The 25,457-nt window shown below is 44.2% G+C and overlaps 1 protein-coding gene across 4 annotated transcripts in view; it reads left to right on the top strand.

The window, feature by feature from the left end:
• Positions 1 to 25,457, top strand: part of PRKCE (protein kinase C epsilon) — a 603,195-nt gene that overhangs the window by 87,347 nt on the left and 490,391 nt on the right. The gene's annotated exons all lie outside the window — the stretch shown is intronic.

Genomic DNA, 25,457 nt, shown 5'->3' with positions numbered 1-25,457 from the left:
CAAGGGCATCTTGATGGAAGTCCTTCTCCTCTCCTGCTATTTCCTGCCCCTCACAGATGGGTCCAGGAGCCTTCCAGACTAGACTGATGCTTTTCTGCCTTTGAAGTTGCTTCGGAGAAAGCAACCAGGAGAAGCTGACGTCGGAAGTTAGCTCATCCCTTCCTACTGAGCCAATTCTGGTTTATCTTTCAGATCCTGCCCTGCCTGGCTACATCTGTGTACATTTACTTATTCCTCACATCCGTATTGTGGGCGTGGGTATCCCCCCTCCCACTCCCCCACTGCTTCTTTTCAAAACCTTGCCCCAAGCATGAGGTCTTAGATTCTGTTTAGTCCAAATAGTTTGAGCCAACACACCCACATTGGCAGACTCTGCAGAGAGCTTGATTCCGGCCCTGGTCCCTACAGATGTTCTCTCAGCTTCTGGGCCATCAAAATAGGAAGCTGGCCTGGCCAGAGACAGCCTGAGGGCCAGAATGACCTCATCGCTGGGCCCTGGTGAAGGGTGCGGAGACCTGAATGTACAGGAAGGAGCTTGACTCCTGAGAGCTAAGTTGATTGTGGATTTGGCGGTTGTTTTTTCAGATAGTGCATCTAATAAATAATGTATGGGAAAGAGGCAGATAGCCCTAGGTTCAAATCCCAACCATCACAAGCTGGGTAACCTTGAGTTACTTGCTTAATGTTTCTGAGCTTAGTTTCCTCATCTGTAAAATGGGAATAGAGATACAAACTGTGTTGTTTGATATGAGAAAAAAGAGACAATATGATTTGTGAGTCTCATGTGGTGCCCTAGAAACTGTATTTTTCAAAGTTCTCCAGGTGATTTTGATGTGCTTTCTGGTTGAACCAAAAGGAATGAATTGCCCCAGTAGAATTTTAGATATTGCTGTGGGGTGCAGTGTAGTTGGTGCAAAGAGGGGAGGTTTGCAGGGAAAGATGGCCACTTTCTGGGGACTCTGAGATCAACCACTTCTTATAATTGTCCTTGTCTGTTCTTGGGGGTTCTAGAAACCACTCCATTCTGCGTAATCCGCCCCTTCCCGAGGCAATGGAGACAGATGGTGGTGGAAGTGGTGGGGCTGGGACGGGGGAGCCCTGGTACCCAGATGCCCTGTGTCTCACTGTGCTCTGACAGGCCTTCTGCCCCTCTCCCTGCAGTGGCCTCAGAACTTGTGCCTAGAATCACAGCCTTTGAGGCTTCCCTTCCCCATCTGCTCTGGTGTGTTTACCTTTCTCATCCCTGTTTTAAACAACTTTTCTTTCTCATGCCCTACCCACATCACTCACTCTGCCCTGAGGGTATCTGACCTCTGGATCTTGCTGTAATTTGAGGAAGCTTTCTCATTTAAACTGAAAGACATGGAGGTTTTCCTTTTCTGTGTTTATGGTCTGTATAGATAACCTCCCCCAAACAGAAGTGGGTATGGCATTAAGAAAATTTTAATCTCACTTCTAATCCCAGTCAGTTTATTTCTGGTGGTTAATGGGATGCCTGGGGGATGGAGAGTTGGCTCTGACCAGCCTGATTAGTTTGTCTCCCAGGGAGATCATGGATGTGGACCAGCCCCTTAGAGCATCCCCAATATCTGAACAGTGGTGAGATGGGGAAACCAGAACAATATCGGTGTTCTTTCTGAGAATCAGAGTTTAAGTTTCTGTATTTTGGTTTGTTTGGGTCGGCATCTAATTTTTTTCCACCTTGTTTCAACTCTCTGTAGCCCTGAGTCACTGGGCTAATTTAAATGGATGGTCTAAGAGGTCATTATACATCAAGCCACAAACCTGTGGACTTTTACCGTACTATGATGTTTTTTCTCTTTAGTAAATTAATGTCAATTATTGTGTGCCCACGTGTGATAGTTAAGAGAAACCAGGCAGTGGAACTGAAGGAAATTAGGCAGCAATCCTAAGTATGCCTGTCTCTCATTTCTGAGAAATTCTCTTTTTCCACTCTTTCTTTCTTTCAAGCATCTATTTGTATTTGTAGGGAAGACTATCAGCTATATCCAGTTCCAAGGCTTCAAATACATCTTATATACTGATGGTTCTTAAATTTTTACGTCCGTCCAAACCTCCCCTCTAAGACTCATGTATCCACCTGCCTGGGCATCAAATAGTCTTCTCACACTTCCAATGTCCAAACCTGAGGTCCTGGCTTTCCTCCCCAAAACTGCTCCTTCCGCAGTCTTTCCCATCCTCTGTGTCAAGAAGAGGGAGTGCCTGGCAGGTAGTCAGTGCTCAATAAATATTTATAGAACAAAGAACAAGAAAATGAAGAGTTCATACCTTTGTGCTTGGAGTCAGGAATGGATGGCTCCATTCCGAACTCTGCTGCTAATGAAATGTGTGTCACCAGAGGAGTCGCTCACCTCCCTACCTCAGTTTCTATCCCACTAAAATGGGGATAATATTACTATCTGTAGTGGAAGTACCAGGACATAATGAGAGAGTGGTGCTGGGTAAATGCAAGACATTATACTATACACCTTCCCCAGAGCATTCAGTGCCCCCCCTTTTTCCTGCAGCATCACGTGGACATTTAACCCAGCTTTTCTTCAAGACTGCTTTACACATCTCTATCAAAACCTGTCTACCCAAATGATTTCTCAACAGGCTTCTTCTCTCCAAGATGACAGATTTTCACATTGCTCCTCTCCCAATCCCAGGCCTGGAATGCCCTCCTCTATCTCCCAAGACCTTCTAGACTCTTCCTACCTTTCAAGGCTTTAGTTCCCACCACCTGAGTCCCCCTGACTCTGCAGCTGCACTGATTACTTGCTTCTCTGATTTCTCCAGTACTGACCCACATTGGATGGTACCCTGCCTCATTCTGCATATGTTTATCTTCTTTCCTCAGAGATTGTAACCCTTGAGGCCAGGACAATTTGTTTCTCATTCTCTTTCATCCCTATAGTATATAGCATGAAACAACTATGCACTTTTATTTTTTATTTTTGACAAATTTTTTTTAAATGTGGTAAAATGCACATAGTATAAAATTTACCATCTTAACCATTTTTAAGTGTAATGTTCAGTGGTATTAAGTACATTCACATTGTTGTGCAACCGTCATCAACCTCCATCTTTATTATTCTTTTCATTGTAAAACTGAAACTCTCTACCTGTTAAACAACAACTCCCCATTCTCCCTTGTCCCCAGACCCCGACAACCACCATTATACTTTCCACCTTTATGATTTTTGACTACTTTAAGTATCTCATATAAATGGAATCATACAATTAATGTCTTTTTGTGGCTGGCTTATTTCACTTAGCATAACGTCCTCAAGGTTCATCCGTGTTGTAGCATGTGTCAGAATGTCCTTCCCTTTTTAAGGCTGAATAATAGTTCATTGTATGTATATACAACATTGAGTTTATCCATTCATTTATCAAAGGATACTTGGGTTGCTTCCACCTTTTGGCTCTTGTGAATAATGCTGCTGTGAGCATGGGTGTACAAATATCTCTTAGAGACTCTGCTTTCAGTTCTTCTGTGTATAGACCCAGCGGCCGAATCGCTGGCTCATATGTTTAACTTTTTGAGGAGCCACCATACTGTTTTCCATAGCGGCTGCACCATTTTACATTCCTACCAGCAGTGCACAAGGGTTCCAGTTTCTCCACATCCTTGCTAATACTTTGCTAATACTTTGTTTTGATAGTAGCCACCATTTACATTTTCCTAAGGATTAGAGATATTGAGTACCTTTTCATGTGCTTATTGACCATTTGCCTATCTTCTTTGGAGAAATATCTGTTCACGTACTTTACCCATTTTTTAATCAGGTGGTTTCTTTTTTTGCTTGTTGGGTTGTAAGAAGAGTTCTTTATATATTCTGGATATTAACCCCTTATCCGATATATGATTTGCAACAACTGGGTAATTTTGACTGGGAACTCATTGCTAACCATTCACACAGTATTATAGGAGTCTGCATTTGAAGGTCCTGAAATGCCAGCTGGCAGGTAATTTGAAAGGCCTTTTTTGACCTGTGGATACACGCCAGGCATTTTCCATACGCGCTCTCAGAGAAAACTCACAACAATCCTGTAAGGTATGCAAGATCACTTTAATTTTACAGATGAAGAGACTGAGGCTCAGAGAGGTCAAATAATTTACTCAAGGTCCTCCAGCCTAGTAAATGGCATCAGCGGGAGGTGAAGCCATGCCTGCCTGCCTCCGCTCACCTCCTGGGCCTTCGGGCTGCGCGTGAGAGCGTGCAAGCGAGCTTCACACATGTGTTGCTCATCACTCTCATTCTCTGGATTTCATTAAAGAAACCCCTGTGCCTGGCAAGCAAGCCACCGCCAGCACCCCTGACTCTGCAAAATGTGATCCCTCCCTGCATTTGGATCTCCGCCTGACTCAAATACCTGGTGTTCCTTTACCCAGTCTTCACTGGGAGGGCAGATACTCTGGCTTTTCCGATCTGTTATCTCCACTGTCCTGCTTCTAGCTTAGGACTTCTCAGAGCTGCTCACACGCATTAATCAATTGGATTCAACAGGAAGTTAGTGCTGGGCAGAGGAGGCTTTGTGCTGGGATAGGGGGATGGGAAGACAGTCCCACCCTGAAGGATTAGACACCCCAGAGGCTGGACTGCGCGGCAAATGCAACTCTAGAGCAAAGAGAGATGTGCCTTTGAAAGCCAAGTAAACGGTGTAGTGCAGACTGTCAGGGCACCAAAACAGGGAGGGAACAGGATTTTAATGTGTTCCTGAATCATCTTCCCTGACCCACTGTGGGTGTGTGCTCAGAAAAGCCAACCTGCTCAATGTCAGGCTGAACAAAATATATTCAGGAAGGAAATATGCTACAAACAAATTACACAGTGTAGTCCAAAGCTAAGAGATGCCGTCTTTGGATTATGCATTTTTCTAGCTCCCTGGGCTTCGTGTTTCATTGGGATTGAATGTCTACCCCGGAGTGTCGTTGGCATGTGGCTCAAAGCTTATGGGATGCAGTTCTGCTACAGGACATAGACCAACCACTTAGATGAACACCAGACAGAAACTAAGGCAAGTCATTATAGAGAGGGTTTCACCAGCCTCCAAGAGGGATTCCACAGTTCCAGATATGGAATGGCATTCATAAGATGTGAATTGCATATTTTAGCACTTATAAAATTATAACCCACATTATGAGCACTTAACTACTTTATGAATGCAATCTCACTTATTTTTTGTAAAAATCCTATGAAGTACAGGTACTATTATTAGTGAGGCAGAGTGAATTCTCCTGAGTCTCACAACTGGTAGATGATGGAACCCAGACTTGAACATGATTCTGCTTCATTTCTCAAGTCTTTGCTTTCAAATGCTGCACGAAACCACCTCTCCATCACATGTGCTACCAGAAGATAGGACATCAGTTGAAAAAAGGAAGTCAATAGAAATGCCTCTTACCTTTGTCCACACTTAGCATCCTTCCAGAGATATTTGTAGGGATCAAAAACCATGTACAAGAATGAGGAATTCTGGGGGGAGAACATCTACTCTGTATTAAAGGAAAACTTACTTGTCTGCAGCCTGAGTTCTTTCAGCATGGCTGATTTCTCTTGGCTCTTAAGTAGTGAACAATATACCAACTTCAACAATCCCCTTGTCCTTATACCCCAAGGGTTTTTCTTTCCTGTTAGGTTTTTTTTTTTTTTAACTGTGATAAAATACATACAATATACAATATATCAATAATGACATTTGGTAAATTCACAGTTTTGTGCAACCATCACCACTATCTAGTTCCAGAATATTTTCATTACCCCGAAAAGGAAGCCCTGTACCTATTAAGCAGTCACTCCCTATTCCTCCCTCTTCCAGCTCCTAGCAAACATTAATCTGCCTTGTATCTCTATAGATTTGCTGATTCTAGATATTTCATATAAATGGAAACCTATAGTATGTGGCCTTGTGTGTGTCCTGTCAATTTTATCACTCATGGTTCCTCCTTTCCATACCAACATTTGCAGCCCCACTGCTCTAGTGGGGAGCTGTGTCCCAAGGTGGGTACAGCTTCAGGATCAGAGTGATCGAGCTGGGCAAGTTATATGACTTTGAGCTGGTCAAGGTTGTTGGAGGATTAAGTGAAATGATGTAAAGCTCCTTGTTCTTGACCTTAGGCAAGTTACTTAACACTTCTTTCCCCCAGTTTTCTTTCCCTATAAGATGAAGATATAATAATATCTACATCATGGGGCTCTTCTGAGGATTAAATGAGGAAATACATGGAAGTATGTAGAAGGACGCTTGCATATGGGAATGGCTTCATATGTGTTAGTATCACGTGCTTGGTTGGTGGCATGAGTTAGACGAGGCCTGACATCATACACTGGAATAATAATGGAGGCCCCTCAGTGGCCTGTCTGCCTGCAGACCCAGCCTGAACGTTGTCACCAGAGCCACGCTGGTCACTCACTCTTCATTTCAGGAAACTTCCAAGACTCTCTACTACCTGGAGAGTTCAGATTCCTTAGCTTTGTGTTTAAGACCCTCTGCATCTTACTTCTTTCCTTTCTGGTTTCTCTTCCCATCCTTTTCCCCGTGAACCCTTTCCCTGCCACCATGCTGGACCGCCCTTGGTTCACAAGGGCCCCCTGGGCTTTCCATTCTCTGTGCCTTTGTTCCTACTCTTCCCTCTGCTGGGAATGCCCTTCCACTCATCATCATCTGGCTATGCTCCTTTCTTCCCCTCAGTTCTTTCATCCATCATAATTGTATGTACATCATAGGGTTGTTCTGAAATCATCTGACATAATATCAGTACATGACCAAGATGACATGTGGTACATAATAATGTTAACTGAGATAAAAAGCACACGTGTGTGGGAGACATCTGGTAATTGTTCAGGATGTGTTAATTATCTTCGTATCATATCATTACATCATTCTATGAGGACTGTTTGTACACACCTGCTTTCCCAGCTAGACTGCACATTCCTTGAGAATAAGGCCATATCTTATGTTTATAACCCCATGGGTGTCTAGATGGAAGCCTGCATATAGAGTTTCCATAATCATGTATTAAATTGAATTAAAATGAGAGATCTCCGTGGTTCTTCCCAACCCCTGTTTTCTTTAGGGGAAGAAATCAGTTGTCAATGAAGTCAGAGCCAGTTGTGGAAACAGGCTGAGTTTGTCCCTTTTGACCTTTCAGGCTCCCAAACTACACCCTGGCACCCAGTGTTCCCATGTTGCCACTGGGTTCCCAGCGACCCTCTCACAGGGCTGCCCTAGCCAGGCCCCCTTTTCCTGATTTAGGCCTTTCCCTCCTTCCTTCCACACTTCAGAATGTACCCATTCTGTGTCCCAGCATTTCTCCAGGTTTGTGATAGGTAAATGGCTAATTAGTCTGACACTGATCAACGCCACCTTGCTGAAGAGGGGCCAACAGTGCCACAAATTAACGGTGTGACCTTTAGCAAACCCCTTCATCATTCTGACCCCAAAGTACTTTCAGGTGCTGTTTCTGGAGATTCCTCCAGGAAGGAGGCCTGCCCCGCTGTGCTTTTGTTTACTCTCTTCCCTGTGTGGAATACTTCCTTCATGGAGACTTCCGGTTTGTTATCACTGCCCTTGATTCTCCCTTCTTCATGACTCCGTGTGTGTGTGTATGTGTGTATATCCACACTTATACATGAATACAGTCAGCTCTTTGTATCGACGCGTTCTGCATCTGCGTATTCAGCTACTATGTTTACAATCGGCAATTGGTTGAATCTACCCATGCGAAATCTGCCAATACAGAGGGCCGACTATACTAGGCCATTTTATATAAGGGACTTGAGCATCTGTGGTTTTGATACCCGCTGGGGTCCTGGAAACAGTCCCCTGCAGACACTGAGGGACAACTGTATATATATATATATATATATATATATATATATATATATATATATATATATATATATATATATATATATATATATGTGTGTGTGTGTGTGTGTGTGTATGTATATATGTGTATATATGTGTGTGTGTATATATATGTATATATGTGTATATATATGTGTGTGTGTATATATATATGTATATATATGTGTATGTATATATATATATGAAATCTTCACTTGACATCACGTACTGATTTAGTTCCCAAACAGTTCCTCTTGTTTCTCTAATCAGATGTGAGTCAGATCTCTGAAGGAAGGCCTTTGGCTTCTTCTATTCTCTGGTCTTCCATGGCATTCAGCACCAGGTTGCACAGACAGAATAGGATTAATACATACCTGATGAATTTAATTAACTTTAAAAAAAATTAACGAAGCAACATGTGTGTACCTTACAAGTTTTTGAAAATACAAAAAAGAAAAAAATTACCTGTAATCTCACTTCTAGTGCTACCACTACTAACATTAAAACAAGTTAATATTGTATGTAATAAATAATATAATTAATGACTGCTTGTTATGTGCTAAGCCCTTTGCTGACTATCCATCTGATTTAACTCATGCATTCCCACTGTGAGGCAGGTGTTATTATTATCCCCATTTTATAGACTAGGAACCTCCTGAGGCACAAAGAAGTTAACTTATTTAAGGTCACAAGGCTTATAAGTAGGGGAGCTAAGTTTGAAACACAAGCAGTTTGACTTTAGGGTCTCTACTCACCTTCCCCCCGCCCCATACCCTTTGAGATGTCCCCTCCCCCATGTTTAACAGAACAAATCAGCACTGGGACTCAGGGAAGCTGGATTTTCTTTCCTCTGTGCACTCACTGGTTGTAAGACATTAGGACGATCACTTTTTGCCTCTCTGGGCCTCAGTTTCCTCACCTATAAATCGGGGAACTGGCCTCAGCAATCTCTGTTATTCAGCTAGAACACTCTGTGATTTTATGAATTAAACATTGCAGCAGGGACTTGCTTTGGTGTGTGTCCTTCCCCACCTCCTCATCGCTGCACCTGCAGGCATGTTATCTTCCATCCAGTCGGGTCACCCTGACCCAGGTACCTCCCCCCACTTCTGTGTGCCTGCAGAAGCCTCCAGCTGGCCCCTATGCTGTCAGTGGGGTTTGCCCAGCGGTTGGGATTTAGCGGGTTATGTAAGCCATTTACGATCCATTTTAATAGAGTGTGCACCCTTTGAACTGCAGATGGGGCGCCTGCTGTTTATGGGGCTTCCTGGAGCATGGACTTAGGGGGAGGCTCCTCAGGGTTTATGGGGCTTCCCAGGGCGCAGGCATTTAATGGGGGCTGTGCCGTTTTCTTCCTCTTCCACTACCAGCTTTCTGGCCCTGGCAGTGGCTGTAGAGCGGGGTTTGTCTGAGCAGGAGTGTGTGTGTTTACACCACTGCTGTGTATACAACAGGCTCAGAGTAAAGTCTGGCCCACCTAGCGCCACAGGTTAAAGAGTATCAGAATCACCCAAAGGCTTGTTAAAGCACAGGTTGCTGGAATTTTTGATTCAGGAGGTCTGGGGTGGAGCCTGATAATTTGCATTTCTAACAAGTTTCCAGGTGATGCTTAAGCTGCTACTCCTGGGACCACACCTTGGCAACCAACTGTACCGGGGAATTGAAGCTTTACATTTCTTTAAGTACTAAACTGAAACGAAAATATTTCTGTCCATGTTTTTAGGTAAACATCCTTCAGTTGTATCCATAGTATACTGAAAAAAGTAATCGAATATCTTCTTGATATCGATAGTCATAATTATGATTATTCATTATTGTGGTTGGCTGTCATTTGGGATGTCCTAGACCCTCTGGAGGTTGGCCCAGGCTATTTGAGTTGCTGGTTTGCATCTGACATCTTTTTGACTCTTCCCTTGAGGTCAGGTGGTCATGCTGGCTGGTGTGCCTGTAGCATTCTTCCCTGCCTGGAGCTTTTTTTTTTTTTTAAAAACTTTCTTATTAAAACATCTGCCCTTTAAAAGTCAGGAGAGTAGAACAATGAACTCCCATATACCCATCATCTAGATTTTTAACATTTTTGCTTCATCTTTTTTTGTGGAAGTATTCTAAAGTCAATCCCAGACATCATAACATTCCCCTCTCAAATATTTCCAACTACATCTCTAAAAAATAAAGACATTTCTTGCACAACCACAAGACCATTATCACAACTCACAGACCCAATAGGAAGCCCTCAGTATCATCTAACGCTCAAACCATATTCAGATTTTCCCCAGTTGTTCAAAAAACTCCAGTTGAATCAGGATGCAAAAAAGGTCTATGTCCGCATTGCCTTTGACTGTTAGTACCTTTCCCTTCGAATTTGCTATTTTGGGGGGTCAGGGGATCTGCGGGGAGTTGGGGATAGATAGTTGCTCCTAGTTACCGAAAGCTGAGGAAGTGTGTCTAAAGTAGGGAAAGCTGGTTTTGAGTTAGGCTTTGTGAGAAGAGCGCAGTTCTCTTGCAGGGGCTTAGAGACGTCTCTGTCTTAGAAACAGATGCTCTTTAACTTTCTTCTCTTTTCTTTGATCTTCAGAGGCAAGGAGGCCAGGCGTGTGACTTCCAGCTCCGTGAATTGCTTTCATGTGGGAATATGTATCTGTTAGAAGATGTTTATAAAGCAGCTAAGTTGCCCGGGGTCGGCAACGGAGTCTTTGGCCCCAAGGCCTCTTGGCTGTGGGTGTTCTCGAGTGTCTGGGATGTGTGTTTTATTCTCCACGGGCTTTCCTTTCTCCCTCTGTTAATAATCCAGCCTCCATCCAGGCTTTGCGGGGGGAAGAATTCGTTGGAGCTGCAGGCTGTGGGAGCTCGCACACACACCTAGTTCCCTTGGGTGGCCTGGTTTCTTGCCAGAGGTATGAGGAATAAATATTGATGTGCTGTGGCTGGCCCCCCTGCATCCCTGCTTCCATGCTCATCCTTCACGTCGGTGTTTCAAACATGTTACAGGCTTCTAATTTAACTTCCGCATCGAAATCAAAGGTCCCTCGCTGCAGTTTAAATGCCACAGTGTACCCGTGGCTGGGGCTGACGTGGATTGGAAAGCAGAGCTGTTCTGCATCACGCAGCATCCGCTGTACTGCCATATGGGCCACAGCCTGGTGCTAAGAGGGGCTGCCAACTTCAAGCTGGGCTGAGGATGGAATCATGAGGCTGCCGGGAGGGGAGGGCCCTTCTGGACAGGGACCTGATTGTCGGTGGCTTCCGGGGGCTCTGGACCACTGGTTCAAGGTTCGGGACCAAGCAGCAACAGTATGCATGGAGCTGCCCTAGATGACCCACAAGGAGGGCCTGGAGGAGAGGGGAGAGAGCTTGGCTCATGGCCTCATTTCAGCCCCTGTGCTGCCTCCCCGACCCCCTGACAGCCCCCTTTGTGCATCTGTTGTGGTCCCCAGTGTGCTTCATCAGGGCACCAACCACACCGGATTATAAAGGGCTATTGCCTTATTCTTACCCTCCTCTGGACAGGAAGATCCTCAGGGGCAGTGATGTTCACCGTCTTGCTGTTCGGCACACAGTGGCACTCAATAAATGTGCAGCAAACACATTACTGCAGCCCAGGAAATGGAGAGAAGGGAGGGGTCTTTGTGGTGAGTTAGGTGACGCACACAGTACAAAAGCAAGTCAGAGATGGTCCTGAATATCATAGTACATCTAACCTGCCCAAGACATGGGGCTTCATTCTAACGTGACTGCTCCTGGCTGCCATCTTGCTGAGAAACCCTTAACCATGTCCTGTTCCTCACCTTTTCCTGCCTGGCACACCCGCACGATATTTGGCTCAAATGTCTTATGGCCGTTACCAGGCTGCTTAGAAATATTTCAGTTGTAACTATGTCTTATCCATGATCTGTACTTTACGGTGCATGAGGGTGGCATTTATGCTTGGTTTCTCTTTTCATCCTCCTTAGCCTTGACACTGTGGTTTAGACATACTAAATCTAGTTGCCCAATGACATGCAAGGCTGTGTTTTGGGAGTGCTAAAGAAATGGCTCAGACGGAGGCTTCTTTTGAGTTAGGGGAGGGAGAGCTCCCTGGGCGCTGGAGTCATCAGGAGAACCCTCCTATAGGGAGTTGGAACTGACTGGCACATGGAGAATTGGGGAAGGTGGAGAGGAGCAGGAGAAGGAGAAGGAGAGAGAGCAGGTTCGGTGCTGGGAAGATCAGGGGAGGCTTTGAATCTCCATGGCTGGGTGTAATGAAAAGGGGTGGCTAACTAGCTTGAAACCACCGAGTTCTGGGTGTTTACCAGACACACAGTGAACTGCCAAGAACTATATAGACTGACCACAGGGAAGGGTGGCTACAAAATTTTTAAAACATGATGCTCACTCCAAGCTCCTGGTGAGACTGATGGGGATGAGTCAGGTTGAAGCCGAGATAAACATTCACTTATCAGATGGAGAGCCACCCTATTATCTAAGTTCTTGGATTTTGAAAAAAGCGTGGACCCAAACACCAGATAATGGAGCAGGATGGAAGAAGAGGATAAAGGGGCTCTTGCCCCAGGGCTTTGGTGGTTTAGCTGGAAAAGAAATACTGAGATGGGTGGGAGACGATGGAAAGAAGCAAAGTTTCAGGCTTAGAAAAGTGGTGATTGTACAATTGCTTTGGAAAACAATTTGGCAGTTTGGCAGTTTCTTAAAAAGCTAAACATAAACCTACCATGTGATTCAGCCACTCCACTCCTAGGTGTTTACCCAAGAGAAATGAAAGCATATGTCCATACAAGGTCTTGTACAGGAACGTTCATAGCAGCTTTGTAATAGCCCCAAACCGGAAACAACTCAAATGTCCGTCAAGAGCTGAATGGATAAACAAGATTGTGGTATGTCCGTACAATGGACTACTATTGCGAAATAAAGAGGAAGAAATGGCTGAATCTCAAAATAATTATACTGGATGGAAAGAGCCAGATTTAAAAAAATACATATGATGATTCCATTCATATAAAAGTCTTGAAAATGCAAACTTATCTATAGTGACAGAAAGTAAAACGGCAGAAGGGGCAGGAGGAGGATATCACAGAGACGGATGAGGAAACTTTTGGGACTGCAGGATATGTTCATTGTCTTGATTATAGTGATGGTTTTACAGGTGTATATATATGTCAAAACTTATCAAAGTTTACTCTTTAAAGGTGTTCAATTTATTGTCTGTTAATTATACCGCAGTAAAGCTGCTACAAATAAAGTGGTGATTGAGAGTTTCATTTCAGTTCAATCAAACAAGTCATAATTGCAAACTTACCCATTCCTGAACTAGAATTGTTTCATTTCAGTGGACATGAGAAGAGAAAGAATGGACAATTTCAAGGAGGTTAGGATGGCAAGGAAGAGCCAGTGTTAAAACTGAGCACAATGAAGGCAAGCCTCGATGGAAGCTAGTACTGGCGAAAACAAAAGGAACTGCCTTCGAGAATTGGTCAGGGAAAGCTCCTGGTGGGTGTAGGATCCAAGATGGACTTCATTGAATGAAGAGAATGTCAAAAGCACAGAGGTGCCAAATGAGGAGGCCTAAAAGATAGAATCCACAAGCTGTGTTGAATTACAAAGAAGAGGCCATACAAGGAAGGCCAATGGTGCAGTTTGAGAAGGGCTAATATCAAGAAGTAGGGCTGCATGGGCTGGTAGCCGAGGGCCCAGGGGATGTATGCAGACTGCCTGGCTGTGTGTCTTGGATGCACACACTTAGAAGCTGGGCACCATTTTGGCAAATTACCTAACTTCTCTGAGCCTCAGTTTTCTCATCTGAGAGATAGTCCAGATCTCATAGGATTACAGTGAACATGAAACAAATTAATGTACAAAAAGTATTTAGAACCATGCCTGGCATATATTAAGTGCTCAATAAACGTTATTGCTGCTGCTGTTATCCTTATCATCATTATTATCATTATCTGCTATTGGGCAGGACCTTGAATGCTAACCTTTTGCAACTGACTTCTTTCACTTAGTATGTTGTTTTTGAGGTTCATTTATGCTGTTGCATGTATCAAGAGAGCTTTGTTCCTTTTTATGGTTGAATACTATTCCACTGTATTGCGTATGACACATTTTGTTTATCATTTCATCAGTGATAGACGGTGGAGTTGTTTCCACCTTTGGGCTATTATGAATAATAACTGCTGTGAACATTTACATACAAGTTTTTGTTCCCCTCCTTTTCTTTAAAGCTCGTACTTTTTGAGACTTAAGCATGTTCTGCCTCCCACATGTTTGAAATGACAAAGTGAATTCAGTCATTTAAAGGTAACTTTGAAAATAACAAACAGAGACCTACTGTACAGCACAGGGAACTATAGTCAATATTTTGTAATTACCTGTAAGGGAAAAGAATCTGAAAAAGAACACATAAATGTATATATATATATATATATATATATATATATATATATATATATGTCACTGTGTTCTACACTTGAAACTAACACGATATTGTAAATCAACTATACTTCAATAAAAAAGGTAAACAAACCTAATTTGGATACTTTAATTTTAGACAGCTTAAAATACACTAGTTCAAAATTTAGAGGAAATTATTTTTCTAATTAAAAAAAACTTCATGTGAAATATGCAACAAAATTGAATTTCTAATAAAATATGAAGAAATTAAGAAAATTAAAATATTTGCATAACTATAAGGGAGAAGATTCACATACAAATAATACTGAAACTAATTTGTATAGATAGTGGTTTCTGGCTGTTATTAGTTCAAGGTATGTTCTTGATGGACTAGAGTTGAGTAAATTAAGCAAGGCACATATTGCTACCTTAAATTTTCTTTATAATATCCTAGCAATGAAACGAGTCAAAGAAGCATGTATGTTTCTAGATGTTGCACTATGAAATGGTAAAAATCTTCGTATCAGTAATATAAAATTATATAATTAAATTAAATATTTTTGAAATAGTTTCTGTGAAGTGTTAATTTTTCAAGTGTTATCCCCATTACAGTGTTTGAACATAAAAACTTACAGAATTATTCCAAGTATTGCCTCATAACTTTATAAACAATTTCAGAGCAGTTTTTCCAAATTGAAGTTTTTAAAGCAAATAAGCATATTTAAGCACTAAAAAAATAATTAATAAATAAGGGAACTTTGTGATTTTCCAAACTTTCTCCTTTTCCCACTGGGCACGGTGCCCTCTCCTGCTCACGCCTCACAGTGAGTCCCAGCTCTAGACACATGCAGGAAATGAATATGCCAGAGCAAGGCAGCATCAGTTGGTGCCACATGAGAGGTATGTGGGGTCATCGGTTTACTCTGTCAGGAGCTGTTCCGTTTTGAAGGGGAGAGGACTCCGGGTTCTGTGCGGAAGGAACGCGTTAGGCGGAGGGGGCGTGGAGGCTGGGAGAGGCGCTGACACATGTGTCAGAAGAGGGGCCAGCCAGATGGCTCAGATTTATCCGTGTCAGGACCGGGCCGGGAAGGAGCCCAGGCTGGCTGGGCGCTGCCTGGAGGCTTCCACGCCGCTCGGCCCTTGGGAGGCTGGGCCTCTGCCCTCGCACCTGAGCTCCCTGGGGAAGCAGGGGCGGCAGCGGCTGGGAGACGCCTGTTGTTCCTCAAGTTCAGCAATTAGCGCACTCTCTTTCAGGGCAGACCTCCTCTTCGCTGTAATCTGAAATGTCAGTTATTACACTTGTTTGATTTAAGTATAGAAGCGCCTCGGTTATGCTCTCAGGAGTAAGACAGAAATAGCTAGTCAGCGTGGGTGAGTAATCTGCTAAAAGCATTCACAGGGATCATCCTTGCCATGGCATCATGTACTGTTCAAAGTTTGAGTGAATGTCAGGCATTCGGCATTTACGGTTGGGGGAGGGGAGGTGGAAGATCTTAGGGAAATCCTGGGTTAAATCCCTCAGAGTTTCTGTACTGGGTGATCCATCAAGCACTTAATATCCTTTTAGTCCCCAGTGTGTGAGTGGGGTTGGATTTTATGGGAGGTACTAAAAAGTGCAGGACGCAGCCCTTGGGCCCTAGCTTAGGTGCCAGTTAAGAGGACCAGCACTTGTGCACAGGTGAGAGGCTGCATCTGAAAGCACTGCATGCGAGGGGCAGTAGGAGCTGTTAGCGTCCGGGCAGGAAGGGATCCTGTGGGCTGGGTAGTCAGAGAATGTTTCCTGGAGGAAGCAGCACGTGAAAGGTGAAAATATTAGGGACAGAATGTTTTGCTTTAACTTGATCCTCACCCTGCCTTTGTCTACTAAGGGTGGAAGCACCTTATACAAGAAAGTTAACAAACATAAATAGCAAATTGAGGCCACAAAAAAGAAAGAAGTGGCTAATCTAGTGGCTCTGATGGCGCCCTGAATTTGGTTTTGAGCAGCCCGGCCAGAATGAAAACCAGATTAATTACATAGCTCTCTTGATCAGAAAGGGGAAAATCTACCAGCTCCTGAGGGGAGGCAAAATTCTTCCTGGCACATTTTTCCGAAATCATTTTCTCATGTAGGAGGTTATACAAAAGACACAGGGGCGTAACGGACATTGATCCATCAGCAGCAAAAACCTTTATGAATATGGAGGATTGAATGCCAAGGTGTGACCCGATGAAGGTAATCAGGCCAGTGGCTAAGCTGGCAAGATCCAGTTATGTGGCTTTGGGGGCTCTGACTTGATGCAAAATGCACTGAGAATCATTCGCTGGAAGAGTAGACAGAGGAGAAATCCTGACGGAGCCTTTCTAGTGGAAATTCAGAGGGGAAACCTCCTTGGTCCTGGTGAGATTATACCCAGGAAAGGATGTGGATCCTGTCTCCCTGGGTTCCCACTGTCCGGCATATAATTATCCTGTCTGGGGATCAGATCTGGTGCTGAGTGTCCTGGCGGCCAGGGACACAAAAGGAAACACACGTCTGATTCCAGAGTCTGGAGCTGTTCTTGTCTCTGTTACCAGCACCCCTTAGTACACTATCCCTTGGTCTATGTTAATTGAGGCCGTAAAGCACTGGCTGTTGTCTCTGACAATTTCTCAAGCAGTTTGAAGTCTAGAAAGGGTAGTTTTACTTAAAAAAAATGAATCCAAGATAAGCACGAGTACAGAAGAGATTACATGCTAGTAGGTTGGCTTTGTAACTATTCCTACTATCACTATCTGCCATTTGTTGAGTGTTTACTCTGTCCCAAGCACTTTACCTGCATTCTCTTTATATCATCCTCAGAACAGTTTCCTGAGGTGTGTGCTGTTATTATCTCCATTTTATTGGAGAGACTGGGGCTTGTGGAGATCTAGATATACTCTTAAGCCTCCAGTTTGAGGAAGATTCCAGCTGGCCTCACTTTGGGATCTTGTGGGTTGAGTCTTGGCTGCCTGACCAATCCCTGGCCGTGGATCTCCTCCTCTCCCATATCGTGCCTGGCAGAGGTTTTCTGTTTCAAGCTTGTCCGGGGTATCCTGCTAGTCCCTGGCCTTTTGTGTGAGATAAGCACTTCCCCATCTGACCTCAAAGGTTCTTCTTCTGGGCCTCATGCTGCCACGTCTGTCCCTAGAGTCACACCCTTTCTCATCCTTTATGCTTGAACCAGTTCTGTCTGTGTCCCATCAGTCCCTTCCAAGAATCATAAAAGCAGTGTCCAGGTCTCCTTGTTTTTACAGCCTGTGTTCCAGCAAATTCCTGCTACCCATCAGGGGTACCGCGGATCAGGGACTGAGGGAGGGTGAAGCCTGGCTCTTGGTTCCATTCCACCACTTCACCTGGGTTCCCCTGGTTGGCTCTCTGCTCAGCCACTCTCCAGGGGCGTAGCTGCCATGTGTCAGTGCCATTGTCTCATATCAAAAATACTTGAAAACTGCATTAAGATTTGCACTCTCATCAATGGAGGAGGAAGGCATTTTGTTAAGCTGTCTTCCTTCTTTCTTCCTTCCTTCCTTCCTTCCTTCGTTCCTTCCTCCTTCCTTCCTTCCTTCCTCCTTCCTTCCTCCTTCCTTCCTCCCTCCCTCCCTCCCTCCCTCCCCTCCCTCCCCTCCCTCCCTCCCTCCCTCCCTCCCTCCCTCCCTCCCTTCTTTCTTTCTTTCTTTCTTTCTTTCTTTCTTTCTTTCTTTCCTTCTTTCTTTCTTTCTTTCTTTCTTTCTTTCTTTCTTTCTTTCTTTCTTTCTTTCTTTCTTCCTTTCTTCTTTCTTTCTTTTTCTTTCTCTGCCTTGGGTCTTAGTTGCAGCACGCAGGATCTTCATCGTGGCATGCGGAGTCTTTCGTTACAGTGCGCGAGCTTCTCTCTACTTGTGGCGCGCGGGGCTCCAGAGCACGCTTGCTCAGTAGTTGCGGTGCATGGGCTTAGTCACCCCGTGGCATGTGGGATCTTAGTTCCCCAACCAGGGATCAAACCCGTGTCCCTTGTACTGGAAGGCGAATTCTCAACCACTGGACCACCAGGAAAGTCCCAAGCTGTCTTACTTCTGAAAGATTTGGGATTCTTGCTGTCTTTGGACCCCAGGATCAGTGTGCATTTATTTCTGTAGGAAGAGATTGTGTATCTGGGGATGATGGCAAATTGGTCCCTCTGTGTTGGGAAAGCTGGTGACCAGCTGAGTAACTCGGGTTTAGGCTGAAATTCCTGCCTTCGCCCCTGTTCAGTCTCTCTTCGGCTCCCATTGACCTCTGTCACTGGGAACAGGATGAGATGAACTGGGTGGCCTCAGATGCACGTCTTCAGAGGCTCAGAGGGAACCTTTTGGAACACCAGGACTCTTTTATTCTTTGAAGCTTTTTTTTTTTTTTTTTTTTTTTTATAGCTACTTTATCTATTTATTTATTTTTATTTTTGGCTGTGTTGGGTCTTCGGTTCGTGCGAGGGCTTTCTCTAGTTACGGCAAGCGGGGGCCACTCTTCATCGCGGTGCGGGGACCGCTCTTCATCGCGGTGCGCGGGCCTTTCACTATCGCGGCCCCTCCCGTTGCGGGGCACAGGCTCCAGACGCGCAGGCTCAGTAGCCGTGGCTCACGGGCCCAGCTGCTCCGTGGCATGTGGGATCTTCCCAGACCAGGGCTCGAACCCGTGTCCCCTGCATTAGCAGGCAGATTCTCAACCACTGCGCCACCAGGGAAGCCCTCTTTGAAGCTTTTGAAGGACAGTATTTTCAATGGGATCCACTTGGCCTCCTGTGTTTGGCTGTCTCTGGAAGGGCTGGCCTGGGAAGGCAAAGAAGGGGGCTGTCTAAAAGATATACTGTATGGTAGAGTCACTTCGTTAAATTTGGAGAACATATCAGTTGACTATCCAAGTCCAAATAACCACCATTTGTATATTGGTCAGTCTTTCATATAAAGTTGCATTTCCATGAAAAAAATAAATAAAAGATACATTGTAAGCAGCTCTCACCTGGGACTCTACACCTGAAAGTGCACTGATGGCTTAATTTCTCCATCACCACAATAGCTGCCATTTATTGAGTGCTCACTAAGTGCTTCAAGGGTATTACTTGTTTAATCTGCACAGCAACCTAACACATACCTGTTAGCCCATTTTACAGATGAGAAAATAGCAGGACCAGAATGGGAAGACCCTGTGCTATAGGAGGCCCTCAGGTTGTAAGGCCCAGAGTGGTCCAATAGCCCTTTGAGGTGGTTCCCTCTTTGGCCCCTGGAGATCTTGGTTGTGCTTTGGCTTGGGCGTGTGGATGGGAGAGGTGTTTCCTCCTCAGATGAGGAACCCTTGCAGTACAAAACAGCAGAGACCTGTCTGGTAGAAGCTTATGCCAAAGGGTAAGGGCTGAAATGATTTCATATCATCCTTCATCCCCATCATCCAAACCCAGACCCAGTGCTACACAGCCAAGTGGGGGAAATGTCAAGTCTTCGACCATGTCCCATCTCTCTCCCCTGATGTCCTCTGGAGATGACCTCAGCCCTCATTGACTTCCCTTCTTCTCTGAAAGTCCCAGCATTTGGATTCCGTAATATCCAGTCTAGGGCTTGATTCTCCAGCCTCCCTTGGTAGCAACCCCTCACACTGCCTCAGTCATTGCCCAACCCCCAGCCCCAGTCCCTTTTGCTGCCCTCTGGCCTAGACTCAGTGAGCCCCAGAGTCAGGAAGGACCTAAGGGGCATGTAGTTTAATCTACTCATTTCATCAGTGAGCAGAAAGTGTCTCTTTCATGGCAGAGGGAAGAATTATACCCCCTTGTTGAAGGAATCCCAAACTGAAGTGAACAGATTGGGAGCTTTGTGTATTGTTTGTTTTGGTGGATGCTTTCCTGCATGCCTGGGATTTCTCCGCTTAGATCTGAAATCCTTTTACTGAATTAACCCCATTCTCCCCATACCCCTCCATCCTGCTTATGTTCTAGGCTGGTTCTGATTTTTAGTATCACATCACAGACTCTCAGAGCTGGAAGGAATCTTTGAGGTCATGAAGTGCGATCCCTTCAGAGCAAATGCTTTAGATGACCATTTACAGTGTTCTCCTCATTCTCAAGAAAGGCTTGTGGGCACCCACCGCTAGACTGAGGTCAGTGCTTCAGTTATAATACCCCAGGAGTTCTTATTACTGGTGACTCTTTGGAGGAACCAAGAGTACTTCCACACCAAGAATAGTCATCTTTTATCTTTTTAAAAAAATGCTGATTTTCTTATTCTGAGTTTCTTAAAGCAAAGCCCACCTGTAGGCATGTCAATGGGTGAAACTATTGACTCACTTAAGTTACACTTGTGCGGTACCAGATGGATGAAATTTTAATCTGCTTGAGGAAATTCAAGTACATGTTTTACTAAGAGCCTGTAAATGGAGGTAGAAGATTTTAGTTCAAAGAAAGAAATGAGTATAGTTGACAATTACAGCCAAAATAGGACCTTACTTGAGGGATAATTAAGTGATGAACTAATTAATCTGCTAACCGGCTTCTGTTGTCACTAGGGTTTACTCGTTAGGCTTGATCTGTATGTACACGCGTGCGTGGAAGTTAATATCTGCAGCTCAAAGAGTGTATAGTGTGACGGTCAGGGCCCTTAAACCCAACAGAGAAATTCAGATCTGAGGCTGAGTGAAAGAGGTGAGCGACAGCAAGTTTAAACTCTCCAAATTTTTCTTTATCCATTTTCTGAAAACCTATAAAAGTTGAGAACAATTCAGCTGTTCATTTAGTAAGCCCACCTAGAAGTAAATTCAATTATTATGTCCATGCCAGAGGCTAAAGGAAGGAGTTACTATTACCTTTGGAGTGGAAAGAAATTGCCATCTGAGGGAGATGAATTAGCCTACATTAAAAAAAAAAAGTTGAAATCATATAGCAAAAATATGTATAATTCGTCCCTTTATTCTTTGTGGTCTTACCCTTATATCTCACAGAATGGGTTGATTTGAATGCTTCAGAGACAGAGGGACCTCTGGCATCTCTTGGTTCTCTTTGCCATCAGGAGTAGACATGCTGAAGGACCTGGACCCCACTTGATCCACCAGCCTTCCTCCCTGTGGCCTTGACCTGGGCCAATTCTAGATGTCAGATCCTCAAAACCCACCCGCTGACATGGACCTTGCTCTCAGCAAATCTTCAAGCCTGGATGGAGGAAATGTTTTCCCCTTAACATGTTGTTAAGCCATGTATAACTTACTGAGAAATTTAGCCATGTGCTTCTAATTAATTTGCACCTAATTCTTCAGTGGGTTTTTTTCTCTTCATTTTTTTAAAAGAAGAAGTCACATGATGAATAAGCCTGGAGATTAAGCTCTCTGAAGAGGTTTCATTGACAACAAAAACAGTATGTTTATAGAAAGATACAACTAATGGCCAAGGGCTATGGAATAGGCAGGTTGGGTTCTCAGGTGTGACCTGTGGATGGAGTTCTGAGAAGATGCTCCATTTGCATCAAAGTCACAGGGTACCCACCTCCAAACTGGCCTCATTCTCAAACTCTGCTCCTTCCTTACAGGACAGCTATGCTGTGTAGCAATACCTTTTGTGGTTTGCTGCCAAAGTCTTCATTCAGTACCTAGTATTTCTCCCCACAGTGCTGTGGTCATCCTCCTCTACTTCTTTCTTCCTCCTCCTCTCTTTCCCTTTCATTTGGAGGAAAGGGCTTGTGAAAAGAGATCAAATATCTTGGCTGAAGTTTTGATGGTGATGGAAGTAATAGAACTCTGGAGCATTGACCCCCCACACCCCAGGCCCACAGATGAGACCACCCAGCAGGATCCCGGGCTGCCCCCAGAGCTGCTTCCCAGAACTGGGCTGTTGGCAGAGTTTGCCTTTCAGAACTCAGAGCATTACTGCACAGAAGGGGATTTCCCCTTTTTCCTGCCACCCTCCTCCCTCCCACTTCCAGCCAGAAGAGCCAGTCTCGACCAAGTTTAGGAAAAGGGAATTACATTGAGTCAATGTAGGTAGCTGAAATAACCAAGAACCTTATTGCAGTGAACTTGCAAGTACGGAGGTTGGTTCCAACCTGACATCACCACCCACCCCCGCCCCACCCCCCAACCACCTACTTCCAGACGGCAGCTAGAAAACTTAAAAGAAATAATGGAGATGGGAGAGATTCTCTCAGGACTCTGGCAAGCATAGCATTACCCTCTGGCAGGTACCCAAGTTTATCCGTGTTTATGGGGATTTGCAGTGTTGAACTGCGGTGGATAGAAGTGTGTAGTTCTGCAGGCTCCATAGTCAATTAAATTTCCTGCTCATCCCCAAGCTTTGGGCCAAGATAATCAACTGGGAGAAGGAGAAGAGGAGGTTGTTTATTAATCTGAAGGATTTACACCAATGTACTATTACCTTTTTGGTTCAGGGTGCTGTGTAGATCTTTGTCGATTCTGAAAGAATTGAGAGGCCATTCTAGCACTTCCTCACTTGAGTAAGAGAGAAAGCCCTGTGGCCACTTGCAGGTTGGTTCTATTCTCTTCTTTTTCTCCAGCCTGCAGACCTTCTAGTTTACTTTGAATAAAATCAGAGAAATTCCTAGAGAATTAATGGAGATACAGAGAGAGGCAGAGAAGAGGTGTTGAGAGAAGTTTGATAAACAAATCACAGTAAGACCAAAAAAAAAAAGAGCCTGGGGTGTAACTGTTTAACCCCAGTTATAATGAATCTTAAAGATGGAATTTCAGACCCTGGGATGGGCTGATGGATGGAGGGTATTTTTTGAACAGCATATCCTGAGCCTCTTACATCATGCTTCATAGAGGTGCCTCTTCCACTTACATTCAAGTTCCTAGCAGTGGGACAAAAAAAAAAAGGTCTGACTTCGTGAGTAAATTTGTGAAAATGGCATACCCCTGACCTACTTTGGTCTTTATGTTTACCTCCCTCGGAGATGTACTATTTACTTGAATGGAATCTGCACAAATAATCACAAAAATAAGATGAAGGCAACAGTTTTCTCAAATACTTCCCTGCAGGAAGGAGGGTGGAATTAGCCCTCCTCACTCAAGACACTGATGCTCTTTGTAATTGTTTTTTTAAAAAAAAAAAAAAGAACAAGGAAATAAAATGTCTGTACCACATTGTCTCCTTTTTTTTTTTTTTTGCAATAAAACTTTATTTACAAAAGCAGGTGGGGGGCAGGGTTTGGCCCACGGGGCCCTGTTTGTTTTTTTATATTTGTTTTTTATGTTGGCTGTCCATCTCTTCTGTGAGCACACAAGTGCCACACATTGTCTCCTTTTAATCAGCCTCTTAATGGGCCATTTTAAGCACTTTCAGAATTTGGAAGAGTGCTGATGTCAGGAATATGTATCATCTCAGCATCCTTGTTGTGTTTATCCAAAAGTCTTGATCTTCCTGCCTCTTCTCATTCTGAGGGCATGTATGTAGAAACAGAGTATGTCATCAATCAAATTCCTATTACAGAGAGAGTTTATACAGGAAGACTCTGGCATAGTCTTTGTAATACTGAGGGCTATACATAACTAACAGAAGAATTTTCTAATCCAGCACACTTAAACTACTGGAGCATACTTTTTCTCTAATCATTGCCCTCAGGTTCTATTAAGGATCAAAGAAGCTGCCTTACAGAGAATTTGCCTTCACTCTCAACAGAAGTTCTATTGACTTGCTGGCTATCTGGCATGGGCATCCGCTGGGAAGGATCCGTGAGTTGGATTCCTTACTGGATGATTTTACTGGAGGAAGACTTAGGGCTTTATTTTAGGAGTTAAGGAACTCTCTAACCCTACCCTTCCAGCTGTCACAGGTGTTTGCCTCCCGGAGCTTGGTGAAGTAGAATCACCGAGGGATAGGAAACGTTTGTGGGAATAGTAGATTCAAGCAGAAATAACCTAAAGTGCAAAATTTAGCCTGATACCAAGCAGAGGAGTTAAAACTCTGAGAGCTGAGCCTCCAGAAGCTTTCTGGAGAGGGGCTGTTCCTTGACAGCAGTGCCAGTGCCCTGGTGAGAAGCAAAAATACTGGCCAGGCCTTGTGGATAGTTACCCAAGCCCAGATGTCCGAGATCATGGAAAAGGAACTCTGAGGGAATGAGCTTTTCACACCCTTTTCACTCAGATGTTTTCTGATAGGTAGAAACCACCTCTGAGGACGTTTCACAATTTTGTTAATAGAAAAAAGTCAAAACAAGGACAGAACCTCCAAAAGCCATTACATTGCTAAATGTACATTGTGGGAGTGCTTTTCTCCTTGGTCCTACCCTGGCCTGGTTCTAATTAGCTATAGAGACATCCGATTAACTCCAAATGACATGGTCTATGTGTGAGTCCCATGGGGATGGGTTCTGGAAGGAGCCATATCGCATTTCATTAGCTGGCTCCCTTCTTGCAGGCGCGATCCAATTTGGTCGAGAAATGAAAGACATTTCAGCATTTCCTTCCCTCTTTTCCTTCCACAAAAAGTTAAGCAACTGATAGTTGGCCAGAGGGATAGGAGGATAGGGGAGAGTTTGAATGGGGACAGTCAGGGTTGGGAGATAATAATAGATAATTCTTTTCCTTCTTACCTGGAGCCCCAACTGAATAATGCTCCCAACAGATGGGCAGGAGAATGGATATTGAGCAGTGATGCTGTCTTCCCTCTGTTTTTCCAAATCCTCTGTGTCCTTCACATGCCAAGACGAAGGAAAGCCCACCCTAACTTTCAGTTATCTGTCCCTTCTCTAAATAGCAGCAGCAATTATGGTCTTCACCACAAAATTTAACACAAATTTTACGCCCACTGACACTGTTTCTCATATTCAAATGGTGTGTGTCCGCCTCGCAGTAGGTTATTGGTGGCCTGGAACTGATTGGACATCTTTACATGACCACGTTGCCAGGACAGGGCTTAGCCACCGATAGTTATCGATCATCTGATTGTCCTCCTTCGGACACATTCGTCTTGTCAAGCCCTGGTTTCAGTGTTTAGCAGATTGTGGGCCATTTTGGCAGCAGAGCCGTGGGGCAAGATTTAAGTTATTTGTTCCCATTTATCAGTGAACTGGGCAATCCGTCCACATTTACAATTCCCTAATCAGATTAGCTCCGTTTTAATCATCTGGAGTCTGGCTGGGTTTGTTCTGTGTAGGAGCCAGCAAGGCCCAACTGTTGCGCTGACTTCCTTTGTCGCTCCTGAGGAAGGTCTTTTTATCCTCGCTCACCTTGCGCCTTCAAAACTATGAGTCAAACTGCTTTTCGAGGA

This window comes from Balaenoptera physalus (assembly GCF_965194825.1).
Source record: "Balaenoptera physalus genome assembly, chromosome: 15".
Lineage (NCBI taxonomy): Eukaryota > Metazoa > Chordata > Mammalia > Artiodactyla > Balaenopteridae > Balaenoptera > Balaenoptera physalus.
The sequence above is the reverse complement of the archived record's forward strand: the minus strand, read 5'-3'. Positions and strand labels throughout refer to the sequence as shown.